The following is a 16,463-nucleotide window of genomic DNA, read 5'->3' as shown; positions in this document are numbered from 1 at the left end:
CGCAAGCGTCTACTTTCAATAGTGGAGATGCAGCCATTTAAATCGTTGAGTTTATCATTTAAATCGTTAAATCGTTAAACGCAAGGACGATCCATCATAACCCACACCCTCCCCCTCACACTCACCTACTACTGCCAACATGAACAAACTACTACTAATACTAATACTAATACTGATACTGATACTAATACTACTACTAATACTAATACTAATACTAATACTAATACTGATACTGATAATGATACTGTTACTGCTGACATGGACATCGATTCAAAAAGGACTCGAAAACACTGTTGGGTTCCCCTTTTAAGAACACCATTTTTATATACCAATTCCCAAAACCGCTGGGAACACATCTTTATATGGCAGTTGTAAGCTAGAAACACATTCATTTTTTTTTTTGTCGACCGGAAGACGTCATTGGAATACGTCTACATACGTCGATGTGTGTTGGGACTACGTAAAGAATTGGTTCAAAGCACGTCAAACATAAGTTAGAAATAAGTTTCGCGTAAAAAAGACATTACCGCGACGTGTTTCGACTTATGAGTAGCTTATAAGTAGCCTTTGTGGACATGTGTAAGCGTCCACATATCGTGTGTAAAACTTATCCCCATCGCATGCGGAACGTGTGTCATACGCCGAGTACGTCGTAAAATTTTGAACATGTTTAAAATTTCTTGACGTACTCTACTTACTACGACGTATGATAGCGTACTTTAGCGTTGTACTCACGTATACCAAACTTACTCATACCGTATTTGACGTGCCCCAACGTTTTAGACACATTTTTCTTAGGTCGGCATACGCTGGTGAGATCGCCAAGGTGTGACCGCGATGTTGTCACTTCCATTTCTACGGCAGTTATGATTCGAATTGTTGTGCGTCAGCCTTTTAATAGGCTAAGTCACGACATCGTCGGCGATGCGTGCAACGCGCTGTGCCTAAGTTAGACTATCGTTGGGCATCGGTTGTGTAGGCCGACAACAGGTTCAGCATTCGTTGGTATAAGTTATCTATAACACAACGAAACGTTCTGTGTCCATTACCAATGCGTTATACATAAGACCAAGTCGCTATGAATACGTCCGGATCTTTAAAAAAAAAAACATCAAAAGTTCAACGTAAGCCAGCGTTTTACATACATTTTAATACGTTGCCATCGCTGGCTAAAACGTCAAGGTGTGACCGGGCCTTAAGATGATAAAACAGAAGACCTTGAGACTGCTCCTATCAGGAAATTCCTCAGTAATGTTCATAGTGTTGTCCTTCATTATTTTAAGGAGTACCATACCCATTGGGATGTCAATAAAACCGTTCATAGTAAGTAGCAATTATCCTTTGATTGCTTGAAGAGGCTTTGTTTGTTGTGTCGAGATGGTGGGTGCCAAGAGGGGGTTGGCCCAGTCTAATTAGGGTATATAACATTTCTGAAGTTAGACATATCTTGTCTTGTAAAAGTTAACGACTAACCTGGTCAGGAGAGATAGGGCGAGGGCTTGTCTATTACTTGTGAAAGACACCTCATGTTCACAGAGCCTTAGAGCAGTTATGTGAATTTTTATGTCTGTCCAGAAGAAAACAATGGGACAGAGCTGAACAGGACACTGCGATCAGTAAATACTGCCACCGCGTGGCAATAACCGAGAGATACATATATCGATGGACCATGGTTGCAATGTTGGAACCACAGAATTACTCATATGGGCAATTTGTTACATATAGATGGAAGTAGAAGGGACTGTTCAGGCCCTGTACCAGCAGAACATGGGTGTACCATCAAAAGGATCGTTGGAGGGTTGCACACTAACGAATCATGATCACTGTTATGAAGGGTGTTCCAAATAAGTCTGAGTAGTTTATCTTTTAAATAACTTGAACAAAAAAACAATGCAATTTCCAGGAAACGTTATGGGTTAAAATATAGGCCTTCACCTTTGGTTCTGATTGTGTTTCTCATCACCTCCACCACCATAAATGGACGGAGGTTATGTTTTCAACCCTGTTCATCTGTCTCTTTGTTGGGTCGCCGAAATAGGTGACCCTTATTGTCCATAATTCTGTCTGTTTGTTTGGATGTTTGTTGGTTTGTCATCAGCATGATTGGTAGTAAACGTTGGCGGATTTTGACCAATCTCGGGTGGTTGGTACATCTTATGAACCTAGTGCTTTGGAAATTGTGATGGTTGCTCGGGGCGCTTTGGTTTCCGAACAACAACCGAAAAACCTTCAAAATCAGTACCGTTCACGCGAAATCAATTCCGAAAGCCATTATCCCATGTAAGGTTATGAAAGCTGGCACGAATGATCTGCAGGTGATGCTCTATCAAATATATTCTGGTTTTTGTGATATATGGAATACTTTACCTGCAGCGCCCCCTACAATTAGGGTATGCACGAAAATTGGCGAAAATTGAATGCCCCAGGGCGACCAGGTAAGTGCATTGATACGAATGAAACTTTGCAGGTTCATGGTACTCAATGAGTATCACAACTTTGCCTCAGAACATATTGACTGATTTCGCTTAGGTCAGGGGTCAAAGGTCAATTAGTGCAAACATCGATAATATGTGAGAGCTGGAGGTGACCACGCGCCAAATGCTACTCCTCCTAGGGTTATGGTCGGATGGTCATGAAAATTCACACTAATCGTCTGGAATACATTGTGCACAAACGATCGAGTCGGATTTTCGATTTAGATCTTTGTTCACCCACAGCACCCCCTCGAACTTTGGGGATTTCCGATTTCAAACCGCATTTTCGGTACTTTTCATTCAAATGGATACCGAGTAGTTATCATTAGATGGAACTGGATGAGATTTGATATGCATAATCTTAAGGTGATTCCCTGTCCGCAATATGACATCCATTTTGCTTTATATCTTATAGTTTCCATGCTCGGCAAACCATCGCTGCCTACCGGCTTGTCTGTTTGTTTGTTTGTTTGTTTGTTTGACTGTGAACAGGATAGTTCAATAGGTTATCGACGGTTTCGGACGAAACTTGGTGGACAGCTTGGGTGCGTGACAAGGACGAATTGATTAGATTTTGGTGAAAATCCTGATCTGGATATTAAAATTTATTTGAGTGATTCTTCACTATTGAGAGATTCGGCCAAAAGCAATATCTATATATATATATATATATATATATATATATATATATATATATATATATATATATATATATATATATATATATATATATATATATATATATATATATATATATATGTATACTGGAGTACCCAGTGTTGCCTGGGGAAGAAAATAGGAATAAGAAAGGGGTAAATTGTGGTGCTTAATATATATCACATTTAATTTGGACACGTTTTCCATTTCTTTGTCGTTGTGAGCGTTCGTCATCAGTGCTCTTAGAGGCTTTTTTTTGGAGATTGCCGTCGTTATCAGCAAGCAAGTTCTTTTGCTCCCAGCTGATAAAGCCCAGTTGCTCTGTCTCGACCTTGCAGTAGACATCGACCAGATACTGCTGAAAGAGTCGTCGCATCTGCAGTATGTGGTTTCCCTCTCTCACCATGATGCGGTGGCTGTAGTACTGCAGCTGTGTGAGTTTTCGTCCATCCTGTCCAGTCGCAGTCCTGGCCACCAGATGGATGCTGTAGCCATCTGTTCCATATGGGAACACAATGGGATACTGGAGTGCATCACAAGATGCATGCAGCTCACTCATGCCCCATCACGAAGTCTGAGGACAATGTCTCTGGGTTCTGTTGGCTCATTGTCCATTAGGATGGTGACTTCTGGTGCAGACTGGGTGTTGTAGCGTCGTGTGTGCTGTCCTTACGGTTGCTTGTTCTCTTTGATGATGACCTGGCGCTCTGCAGAGTTGCCTCCTTCTGCAAGTACATCTCTTGCAGTCTTGAGCTCTCGGACCAGATGGTTATTCTCATGAAACCACTTTGTGAGCATCTCAAGGATGTGTGGTTTGAGGCTGCTGTGGTTCCTGGCAGCCAATTCCTTGGTGTGTGAGTCCAGGAAGTAGACCTGTAGGAGCTTTGGCTGGCCCTCTTCAGGCAGGAGCAAGCTGCCAATGCACTGGAACACTTGACCATGGATCCAGAAGCTCAGGTCCCAGCCCTGGACTTCAGCTTCCTTGTGCCCGAAGATTGTCATCGCAAAGCTGTCATATTTCCGAATGTTGTCAAGGAAGTGTTTGCTGAGGGGAGATTGTTAGTTTGTTCCAAAGGTGGGAAAGAAGAGAGGAATGAAGGAGTGAAGTTGAGCAATGATTCTTGATTTTGGTAGTTTTAACAGAAGGGGGTTGCCATGCAGAAATATAGGGAAGGGGAACAGATAGCAGACAGAGCTGGGGGGGGGGCGAGGCCAGAGAGGGGACGGTAGAGACAGAAAGGCCACCAACCTGCCTGCGGTGAGAGTGAGAGGCCCAAAGACTCAGCCTCATCACGGGAGATACCAACGATCCGAAATGCCTTGGTTTCCACAGCATGAAGCCGAGAAAGGTGAGAGGTAGGAGCACGAGCCCAGAGGGGAGAGCAGTACTCCATAAGGCTGCGGATGAAAGCTTTATATGTGGTCAGGCACTCAGGTATGCTAAGGAAGATGTGGCTTTCCCAGGAAAGATAATGGCAGAAAGTGAGGCCCAAAAGTTTGAATGAAAGGACATCTTCCAGAGGATTGGTGAGAAAGTAGATGGGGGAAGGTGGATGGGGGGTCTCCGGATGGTCCATACACAACAGCGTGTGAGATTTGTCCGATTGAAAGACATGTTCCACGTGTTGGACCAGTTTGTGATTTTATCCAGATCTGCAGTGAGCGAAGAAGCTGCTGCTTGCCGGTCTGAGGGATGAAAGATGGTACGGCAGAGGGTGGAGTCGTCGGCAAAGAGAAATAGAGGATTTTCCAGAGAGTCCGAGAGATCATTGATGAAAACCAGAAAAAGAACAGGGCCCAGAACGCTACCTTGAGGAACTCCAGCCTGGACTGGAAGAGGGGATGAAAGAACTCCATTTAGGGCCACACGTTGACTGCGACAGGAGAGGAAGTCTGCGAGCCATGAGTGGAGATGGCCTTGAATACCATGGGAAGACAGTTTGGTGAGTAGTGCAGGGTGCCAAACCGTGTCAAAAGCACGTGATATGTCCAGGGATACGGCTCTGATTTCATGTCCGGCATTGAGGACCTCCATCCATTGTTGGGAGAGCAGAAGCAGCATATCCAGGGGAGAGTGACCTGGTCTGAATCCAAATTGATGATTGGAAATCAAGCCATTGGAGAAGAGGAAGGATTTAATGTCTGAAGCGATGATGGATTCCATAACCTTGCTGATGATTGGGAGAAGGCCGATTGGTGTGTCGTTGCAGGGATCTGTTTTTGCAAAACCTGGAAAATTTAATCGCTTTCTTGAAACATGGAAAATTAAATTGTGTTGATGAGAAACTGCAGAAAATATTCGATTCTAGTCCATTGTTGTTGGTTTTTTTTGTTGTTGTCCATTGTTGTTGTTGTCCAGACAACAGACGCCTTCCATCTCCACCACCGATCTCAATGATACTGACTGAATGGGGGGTCGGCCCATTATTATGTGCACCACCGTCATGCCATCGCACGGCCACGCTGGACGTCCCAAAAGGAACGCACACATACATTTACATGCACACAACCGTGATGCCTTTGCACGGCCATCTTGGAACTTGCAAAAGGAACGCACACATGCATCGTTGCTCCACTGACCAAACGGCTGGGTGAGCGGCTTGCAAAGCGGTTGATAAGGAACGACTCGATTGGCAAGCCGCTTGCGAACGGCCATCTTGGATTTGCTACAAAATTGTCACCATTCGTGTGACTACTCATACAGAATGTTTTAATGATAATTATGATGTCATAGGTCACGTGGTGTGGCAGCCATATTGGAAAAAAGGAAAAACTTTGGACCTCGATCTCTGAAACTGCACCAAGGAAAAAATTGAAACTTGGAACATAGCAAGTACTCCTCATGGGGAATGAGTTTGATTTTTTTTATGATGTCATAGCTGTCCTCATTATGACGTCATAATTGCATATGTAAAATGCCACATTTGATCAGAATGAAAATTTTTGAGGGTCATCTAGGAATAAAATGGTCCACAGAAAAAAAATTCATGATGTCATCGGTCATGTGATTCGGCATCCATATTGTGGTTTAAAAAAAAAACCCTTATCTGAAGTGGCTGAACATATCGAGACGAAACTTTACACGTATGACCATCTGTCCATGAGGAACAAAAGGTTCACACATATGATGCCATTGGTCACATGGTTTGGCAGCCATATTGGATTTACCCTAAAGCTTATTAAAAATCTTTTTCTCCAGAACAGCTAGACAAATAGAGGGGAAACTTCACACAAGTGTGTCCCCAAGCCATGGGTGTACAAGTTTGCTAAGAATTAATTGATCTGTCACATGGTTTGGCAGCCACATTGGTTTGAAGAAAATATTAAATAATATTTTCTCTAGAACCGCTTAATCAACCGACGTGAAACTTCACATTTATGATCCAGTAGAGGTGCGAAATATATGTTTTAAATTTCAACTTGATCAGACACATGGTATAGCAGCCAGAATTATTTGATTTTTTGACATGGTTTCTTTTTTTTTCTTTTTTTTCAATAAGGCTTACTTGGCTGTGCCTGGGTGGATTTGAGGGTAGAGGAGTTTCAGCTAAAATGTGAATCCTATCCAGGTTCCTCCTGATGACTTCATCTTTGCTTTTTTTCTTGTTTGGGTTCCTTCTGATTACTCCAATGCAGGACTGGACCTACTTAGTCTTCCATTCGATTTGAATTGAATTTATTTTAATCCCTTTCTAAATTAAATTTAATAATGGATAATAATTTTTTTAAACCGTCATGGCTCAGGGTCAGGTGTTCGATCAAAGCGGGGTTGCATCGCAGCAGGACGTCTTCGTACCCGGTCATCACTGCCAGCAGTTATTCAGTGGCAGTTCTAATTATGTCTCGTTAATTATGTAACCCACTAGTACACAAACGTCACACAAAATACACCACACAAAACCAGTCCTGGCGAGGGTCTGAAAAATCTGATTGTTATTTTTCTTGTTTTCAACTGTTTTGGGTCTTGATTGGGCCTGAACTGCTTTCAGTCTTACAATAAAGCTTCAAAAGGAATGGCCTCCCATTGAGCTGCAGAAGAGCAGCACTTGCCTTGTTCCCCAAGAAAGCTGATCCGTTGCTTACTTCCCCATTGGAGACCGGTATCATTACTTTGCACTGACTACAATAATTTTTCCAAAGCCATTGCTTTTGTGCCTTTCACCCTTCCTAAAGGACATTGTAAACGCGGACCATACTTATTGTGTTCCTGGTCAGAATATCCATGACAGCATTTCTGTCATTCATGATGTGATTGATGTTTCTAACATTTATCATGAACATATCATGAATTTATCATTGGTCGTTTTTTTGGGGATCAAGAAAAGGCATTCAAAATGTTTCTCATAGATATTTGTTTGAACCACTGCAACGGTTTGGTTTTGGACCCTTTGTTTTATCCTGCATTCAGCTATGTTATTCTAACATATCCACCCTCCTCAACATTAACAATGAACTGGTGCCCCCATTTTGTATTTAAAGAGGGGTAAGGCAGGGCTGTCCACTTTCAGGTGCATTATATCCCCTTTCCATTGAACCCCTCTTGAACACTTTCCAGAAGTCTTAATCTGGCTTTACGATTTGAGGGTTAAACCTTCCCATTAAGACTAGTGCTTATGCTGATGGCATATGTGTTTGCATCAATGATTCAAATGACATTATTAGGATGATGCATTGTGTAGACCTGTTTAGCAAATCCTCATCTTCAAAAATGAGCTGGGGTAAAACAGAAGCACTGTGGCTAGAACCCCCTGTGCACCCCTCTCTTCCCCACTCCCCCCACATACTCTCTCACCCCATCTCTTCCTGCTAATATCACTTGGAGGAGAGATGGTAATAAATTTCTGGGGATTTTTCTTGGTCCTGATGATTTTGTGAAGCACAACTGGGAAGGTTTACCTGAATGTATTGAACTGATTATGTTAAAATGGAAAGGCAAACTTTTTGAGCTGTCCAATGGCATATATAAATTAAAAGGCAGGGCATTAGCAATAAATATCCTGGTGACTTCAATTCTATGCCACAAGGTATTGGCTCTGCAACCATCCACTTTATTTGTTGATGAAACACAGAAGCGTATTACCCAGTTTTTTCTGGTCTGGAAAACACTGGCTGCGACCAGAAAGTTTGAACCTACCGGTGTCTGATGATGGCAATGGACTAATCGATGTAAAGTGCCAAATCATGGCCTTCCTTCTTCAGATGATTTGGCGGTTCTTGCATGAGACTTTGTTACCTTGAAGAGACATTGCCAACTGTATCCTGTGTCAAGTGGAGAACTTTAGTTACACGAAGGGACTTTTATGACTGGTGTTGGCTTAAATCCCTGGTGTTTTATGCCTGATGTATGCCTTAGTTACACTTAGGGACTTTTATGCTTGGTGTTGGCTTAATTCCTTTTTTTTTTCTTAATTTCCATACAGGTTGCTACTGACAAACAAGACATAATCTGCCGAAAACAAAAACTTTCCTCCCACAGAACGTCTCTGACTCCCTAGTATCTCTCCCTAGTTACTCCCTCCTCCGGTATCACAGACCTGAGCCTCGTCATGGTGGCAGAGTTTCTCTCTTCATCAAAGACTCTATTCCTCACTCTCCATGCACTGCCCTCACTCCCTCACACCCCCAGGAATACCTCTGGCTATGGCTTCCCCTCCACTCCCACCTCAAGTTTATATGTGTACTGTACCGTCCACCAAACAGTGATGACTCCATTTACACCTCACTGTCCGAAAACATGGACCAACTTCTATCCTCTCATCCGAACTCTCTCTCTTCCTCATATGTGGTGACTTCAAATGTCATCATGCCAGTTGGCTAGGTGTGGGTACCTCTCTCACCTGCCATAGCACCTCAGCAAAAGACTTCTGCGACTCATTGAGACTGACTCAATCAGTCAACCTCCCAACTCGGATCTCAAACAATGGACTCCATCTCTTCTGGATCTGATTTTGACAAATTCCCCTGAAAATATCTGCTGTTCTTCCTTCGCTCCAATCGGTTCTTCTGACCACGTCCTTGTCAAAGTAAACATCTCTCTGGCTGTTATCAGAGAACCACCTCACCGCCGTCAAGTCTAGCATTTCGCTCAGGCCGACTGGCAGGGTCTCCAAACAGCCATCAAACTTCGAGACTGGTCTCCCATCGCTACTTTCTCCAACATCAACTCATCCTGGGAATTCTTTCAAAGAAACTTGCTCTCCCTCATGCACAGATTTATCCACTCTCATCTTCAGTTGTCCTCCCCTTCCTCCCACCCATGGTTCACTAAAGCTTATTGCGTGGCAGTTGTCTTGAAACAACTTGCCTTTGTCTCATGGAAAGCAAACCCAACTGAGGGTAATCTCAGTTCCTTCCACAAAGCTCAGAACAAGTGTGTATCTACCCTCAGGAGAGCCAGAAAACAACATCTTTCTCATCTCAAGTCTGAACTCTCAAACCTCTCTCCCTCCTCCAAACCCTGGTGGCATCTAATTGAATCTGTTTCTGTTGGATGCTCCCCCTCCATCCCCTCCCTTACCGCAACTTGCCGCACTGTTGACGCCGCACGTGAAAAGGCTGAATGCCTAAACTCGGTGTTTGCATCTAAATCTTACGTCCAAAACCCATCACTTTCTGTACCCAACTTACCCAGTCGCACCCAACTGTCCCTGGACCGTGTCCTTTCCTTCTGACAAAGTGGAGAGTTTACTGTCAAACCTCGACTCAGATTCTGCAATCGGTCCAGACGGTATCAGCACACTGGTCCTAAAACCCTGCTCCTCTGCTCTTGCTCACCCTCTCTCTGTTCTCTTGACCCTCTCATTTGCTCAAGGTCATCTGCCATCTGCTTGGAAATCAGCAAACATTACCGCCCTGCATAAAAAGGTGCAAAAACAGATCCCTGCAATTACAGACCAATCAGCCTTCTCCCAATCATCAGCAAGGTTGTGGAACCCATCATTGCTTCGGACATTAAATCCTTCCTCTTCTCCAATGGCTTGATTTCCGATCATCAATTTGGTTTCAGACCAGGTCACTCTACCCTGGATATGCTGCTTCCGCTCTCCCAACAATGGACGGAGGTCCTCAATGCCGGACATGAAATCAGAGCCGTATACCTCGACATATCACATGTTTTTGACATGGTCTGGCACCCTGCCCTGCTCACCAAACTCTGTTCCTATGGTATCCAAGGCCATCTCTACTCACGGCTCGCAGGCTTTCTCTCCTGTCACAGCCAACATCTGGCCCTAAATGGAGTTCTCTCATCCCCTCTTCCTGTCCAGGCTGGAGTTCCTCAAGGCAGCATTCTGAGCCCTGTTCTTTTTCTTGTTTTCATCAATGATCTCTCTGACTCTGGAAAATCCTCTTTATCTCTCAGCTGATGACTCCAACCTCTATTGTACCATCTGTCATCCGTCAGACCAGCAAGCCGCAACTTCTTGCAGGTTGGAAAGCCGCAACTGCAGATCTGGGTAAAATCTACAAACTGGTCCAACACGTGGAACAAGTCTTTCAATCCGGACAAATCTCACACTGTCACTATGTCTCTCCGAAAGGACCATTCCGACTGGGAATCCTCCGTCGTGAAAAGTCCTTCCTCAGCCCACCTGAGCTCCTGACCACATTCAAAGCTTTCGTCCGCATCCTGATGGAGTACTGCTCTCTCCTCTCGGTTGGTGCTCCTGCCTCTCACCTTTCTCGGCTTCATGCTGTGGAAACCAAGGCATTGGGAATCATTGGTATTTCCCACAACGAGGCTGTCTTTGGGCCTCTCACTCCTCCATATAATTTCTTCATACATGTGTCTCCTCCACAACATTTTTTTTAACAGCCATTTTCCCCTGCTGAGCAGGGGTTAGCTTTTTGTGGGCTCCATGCCATCATGGTTCCCTTCTTGAGGCAATGTTTTTTTATGGCCGGATGCCCTTCCTGACACCAAACCTGGTCACCGCTTACGACACACAGGGATATGGTACACCTATTCTAACCGGGGCATACACCAGGACTCATTTCGTTGACATCGGAAGGATGACAGGCTGTCAAACCCCTGGTGGTAATTCAGTGGCCAACGGGGCTCAAACTCAGGACCCTAGGATCCCAAGCCAGCCACCCTAACCACGAAGCAAACACCAGGCTACGGTGTCCTCCATAACTCCAAAACCATAAAAACCCTAGCAGCCTGAAACTTTGCATGCATACTCAGAAAACTCCATGGAAGTGCAAGAGTGAAAATTGGGTGTTTGGATTAATTAAGACAACCCTTTTGAAGATAATTCATGGCCTTATTTAATTATATCTTTCATCAGGCGATCCTCGGCCACCTCACTCTCTGGGTCTTAAGGCGTTTCCTGGGTAACCTCGCTTTGGTCCGAAGCCGCCATGTTTTTGCCCTGCTCAACCTTATCCTGACTTGGAACAGGCCGCAATGATTTCTTAACGATAAAGTTTATTTCTCACTTTCCTTACTCATATCGAATGCCTGTTCATCATAGCTATGAATCGCTGAATATGTCGCTTTTGTGAATCGTCTCGTTTTCAAATTAGTAGCTTGGAGCAATTTCATGCAATAATATGATACGATTTTCCATGATCTACTTTCATGGACTAATTAAAGTATATCATCGAAATATTATGTTGAAATGGGCATAGTGGCGTGCGCCTGTAATCTGGCTACTCGGAGGCTTGGGTTGGAGGATCGCTTGAGGACGGGGGCCTCTGCACTGGGCAGGGTGTAGAGCAGCCTGGAATCATGGCGAAACCAAAATCCTGATCCCTGTGTCCTAAGAGGTGATCAGGGTTGCGTCAGGAATGGCATCCGGTGAAAAACCTGTGCCAAATCAGTATGCGGATCATAACGGATGATCCGCTGTGGCGACCCCTAACAGGAGCAGCCGAAAGATGAACAACATCGAAATATTATTTTGGTTTTGAGGATCGGATATCGTCCTGACGAAATAAGTGTTATGTCGAAATCTGTTGTGAAATTTGATAATATAAACAAATAACGAGTCTTATAACTCAGCCGATATACCTATTTACTTCAGGTAAGCAAGGCTATGTTCATGTACATGTACAAGAAAATGTGCATTTTCCAAAACATTAAACTTATCTTTTTCTCCGGTTTGGAGAATTATATTGAGTGAACAAAACATTTAGGAACGTGACAAAATTAACCAGCTTCATTGAGCCGTATGATTAAATGCGTTCACTGCTTGACCTCACACTCTGTCCCCCAGAGGGAGTGCCAAATCTGTCTATGTTTTCGGAGGTTTCACGAGGTGCTCCACAGGGAATCAAAACAAACCTGGTAAAAAACGGACGTTAAAAAAAAAAGTTTTATGTTTGCGCGAACCTCGAACCGATACCATGTGACACATGCACAGATGAGCAGGTCATATGGCAGATTTTCTGCAATGTTTATTTCATGGGAAAATGAACTTTGCAATGTCTCCAAGGTTGTTCTGCATTAATCTGCAACTCTTTTGTGGATAAAGTTATTTTATTTCAATAACTGCTGCGTGCATGGTGAAGACAGGCTTTAAAGTTAAAGGTATCCTTCATGGTGTGCAGTGACAGCATGGCCAACCGTTCCTTGTCAACCATTTAATTGGAGTGCATGTCAAGCCACGAATATCAAGCCACGAACGCTAATGTCTCCGGATGTTTCTAAGCATTGCAATGTTCCCAGCGATTCATTGCTATGATGAGCAGGCATTCGATAATATGAGTGAGGAAAGTGAATACAACAACTTTATTATGAAGAAATCGTTGCAGCCTGTTCCAAGTTAAGGCATGGTTGAGCAGGCAAAAAAGACATGGCAGCTGCAGACCCCAGAGGTTACCCAGGAAATGCCTTAAGACCCAGAGAGTGAGGTGGCCGAGGATCGCCTGATGAAAGATATAATTAAATAAGGCTTTTAATTATCTTCAAAAAGGGTGTTTTAATTAGCCCAAATACCCAATTTTCACTCTTGCACTTTATACTTTTGGAGTTATGGAGGAGACACACTGACACACACACACACACACACACACACACACACACACACACACACACACACACACACACACACACACACACACACACACACACACACACACACACACACACACACACACACACACTGGAGTGAATGCGAGGAAAAAACCTTCGGAGTGTAAGGCTTTATTTCACTTGATTGAAGCCGATTCTACAGACACATAAAGGAATACAGTGCAGCGAGGAATACATGTGCAGCAAGGAGTACACGTGCAGTCGATCACCGCAAAATAAATCAGCAATTAGCCAGCATAAGCACAGAGTCCGGTATACCCTCAATTCTCACCATTCAACGAGCACCAAGTGAACCACCGCCGTAAATGACAATGCCCCAGGGACAATCCCACCGACCGCGCGGCATCACGGTTTTATCTGACCGCGCGACACGTGATCGCGCGTCACATCCTTTAATCCATCACATTCTCCCCCTCTTTAAAATGTAACTCGAGGCTCAACTAACGCACCATGATTACTTCAACGCTATAGGAGTATACATTTCAAGCAGTGCAAACCATTTAAACTACAGAAGCATACATTTCAAGCAGTGAGGATTATTTTGAGTTATAGGAGCATGGTAAGGTGCCATCGAGGGATGCCAATCATCCCCTTTACAGATCGAGTCGGCGAGGGGGTTTTATCCGTCGACCTCTCCGGGAGTAAATGGTGGTTTCACTTGAGGGAGGCTTCCGATCCTGTTGGGGAGCCTCGACTCGTGCCGGGGATGACTCCTCGATCGCTCTCGGGTGGAATGCGGTAGCTCCGTCGCCACAATTCTTGGGTGGAGTTCCTGGGGGGGAAACACCTGGGGAGGGAATGTCAGAAGGAGGAGTACCACATGGAGCAGTACCTGAAGGAGGAGTACCTGCGGGAGCCAGATGGCGAACCGACACAGTGGTCTCCCTGCCATCAGGAAGTCTAACATGAGCATACTCAGGATTAGCATCGATGAGTTCGACTGTCTCCACCATCGGTTCATACTTGCTTTGTCGTACCGGGCGCTTCATGAACACTGTTCCGGGATAGGTTAGCCAGTTGGGCACCGATTGGCCGTCAATATAACGTTGTTGGTGAGTAAACATTCGTTCGTGCGGAGTAGCATTGATGGATGTACAGAGCAAAGAGCGTATGGAATTCAGAGCGTCGAGTAGGGTAACCTCCCACCGCTCGGGCCCCAATCCTCTCGATTTCAGCGCCAGGGTTACGGCTTTCCAAATGACTCCATTATACCGGTCCACCTGCCCATTACCCTGTGGGTTGTAACCCGTCGTTCGACTAGTTGCTATGCCGTGTACATATAGGAACTGTTTGAGCTCGACCGACATGAAACCCGGCCCTCTGTCTGAATGTATGTACGACGGTTTCCCAAACATGGCAAAGAGGTCAGAGAGACATTTCACGACAGTGCCAGAAGTCATATCCGAGCACGGAAATGCGAATGGGAACTTTGAGTATTCATCAACAACAGTGAATATGTATCTGTTGTCTGTCTCAGTTGGCAGGGGCCCTTTGAAGTCGATATTTAGTCTCTCGAAGGGTGAAGTGGCCTTGATCAATCTGCCAGAAGCGGCGCCATAGAATCTGGGTTTTAGTTCAGCACAAACAGGGTAAGAAGCACTTACTTGTTTGATATCATCGATAGAATAGGGAAGGTTTTGTCTGCGCACGAAATGTGCCATTCTGGTTACCCCTGGGTGGCACAGAGACACATGGAGGTCTTGCAAAGCCCGACCGATTGTCGCCGAACAGTAGACCCGAGAGAAGGTGTCTGCAGCAGGGTTTTCCTTCCCGGGCCGATAAACAATGTCATAACTATAACAGGATAGATCCATCCGCCATCTCATTATTTTCTCCTTCTTAATTTTCCCGTTATTTTTCCTATCAAACATGAAGGCAACGGATCGCTGGTCCGTGACGAGTGTGAAGTGGTTGCCCAGTAAATAATGCCTCCATTTACGTAGGGCTTCGACAATAGCGTATGCTTCCTTCTCTATCGCCGAGTGTCTCTGCTCGCTTCTTGAGAGAGTTCTCGAGAAGAACGCGACGGGTCGTCCGGACTGATTGAGCGTCGCGGCGATCGCGTGATCGGAAGCATCCGTTTCCACTACGAACGTCGCCGAGCTATCGATCGATAATACCACGGAATTACTGATATCATCTTTGAGGCTGTGGAAAGCCTTTACAACAGCGGCATCTGGCGGGAAGTTTTTGCAATGCACCAGGGGATGTATTTTTTTCAGAGTATTGGGGGATCCATCTTGCGTAGTAAGCGAACATTCCGATCACTCGACGCAATGTCTGCAGGTCATGAGGTGGGGGTAGCTCACGGAGTGGCGCAATCGTTCAGGATCGGGCTTAATCGTGCCGTCGGCTATTGTGTAGCCGAGAAGATCAATTAACTTTGCCGAGAATACACATTTGTCGTAGTTGAGAGTCAGATTATATTTCCTAGCAATGCTCAAGAATCTGTCCAGATTCATATCATGTTCCCCCTGATCCTTACCGCACACTGTGACATTGTCCACGTAAACAAAAGTGTCTTTGAGGTTTTCATCCAAGATGATGTCATCCATAACTTGTTGGAAGCAAGCTACTCCATTAGCGACACCGAACGGAATCCTCCTAAATTGATAGAGGCGCCTACCTGCCTCGAACGCGGTGTAAGGTTTGTCTTCCTCTCGAATGGGAATTTGATGATAGGCGCTTCGCAAATCGATGGTGCTGAATATTTTGTAGTTGGCCACGCGTTCGACCATCTCGTCTATGCGCGGCAAAGGGTAGGCATCGAGATGGGTGAAGCGATTGACCGTTTGTGAGTAATCGACAACCATTCGTTTCTTGTGGTTCTGGTTGGTGGTGACCAACACCTGCGCACGCCATGGCGAATCGCTCGGTTCTACAATTCCTTCTTCTAGTAATCGCTTGGTTTCAGAAGCGATGAAGTTCATATCGGTGGCGGTGTATCGTCGCGATTTGATCGCTATCGGTTTACAGTCCGGCGACAAGTTAGCAAACAGCAGGGGGGACGATGCCTCTGCGGTGGTCAGAGCATTTAGAATTAGACGAAGTTTGCTTCCTCCAAAGGGTATTTCGACGCTCGTGTGCTGCTTGAGGACATTATGATCCAGAATTACATCTGCACATAAATCACGAAGCACCAGTACCCTTACATCCCAATGCGTGTACCCTTTTACGTCCAATTCAACATTGCAGTACCCTCGTACGTGGGACTGTAGTGATGTGGAGGCCATGCATACCGTATTGTCTGTCGGGTGGATCTTCCATTTCCTGCCCTTCACTTGCGAGCTTTTGAC

The sequence above is a fragment of the Eptatretus burgeri genome, chromosome 1 (genome assembly GCF_056783735.1).
Source record: "Eptatretus burgeri isolate ZD-2024b chromosome 1, Ebu_testis_v1, whole genome shotgun sequence".
NCBI classification, from domain to species: Eukaryota; Metazoa; Chordata; class Myxini; order Myxiniformes; family Myxinidae; genus Eptatretus; species Eptatretus burgeri.
The sequence above is the reverse complement of the archived record's forward strand: the minus strand, read 5'-3'. Positions refer to the sequence as shown.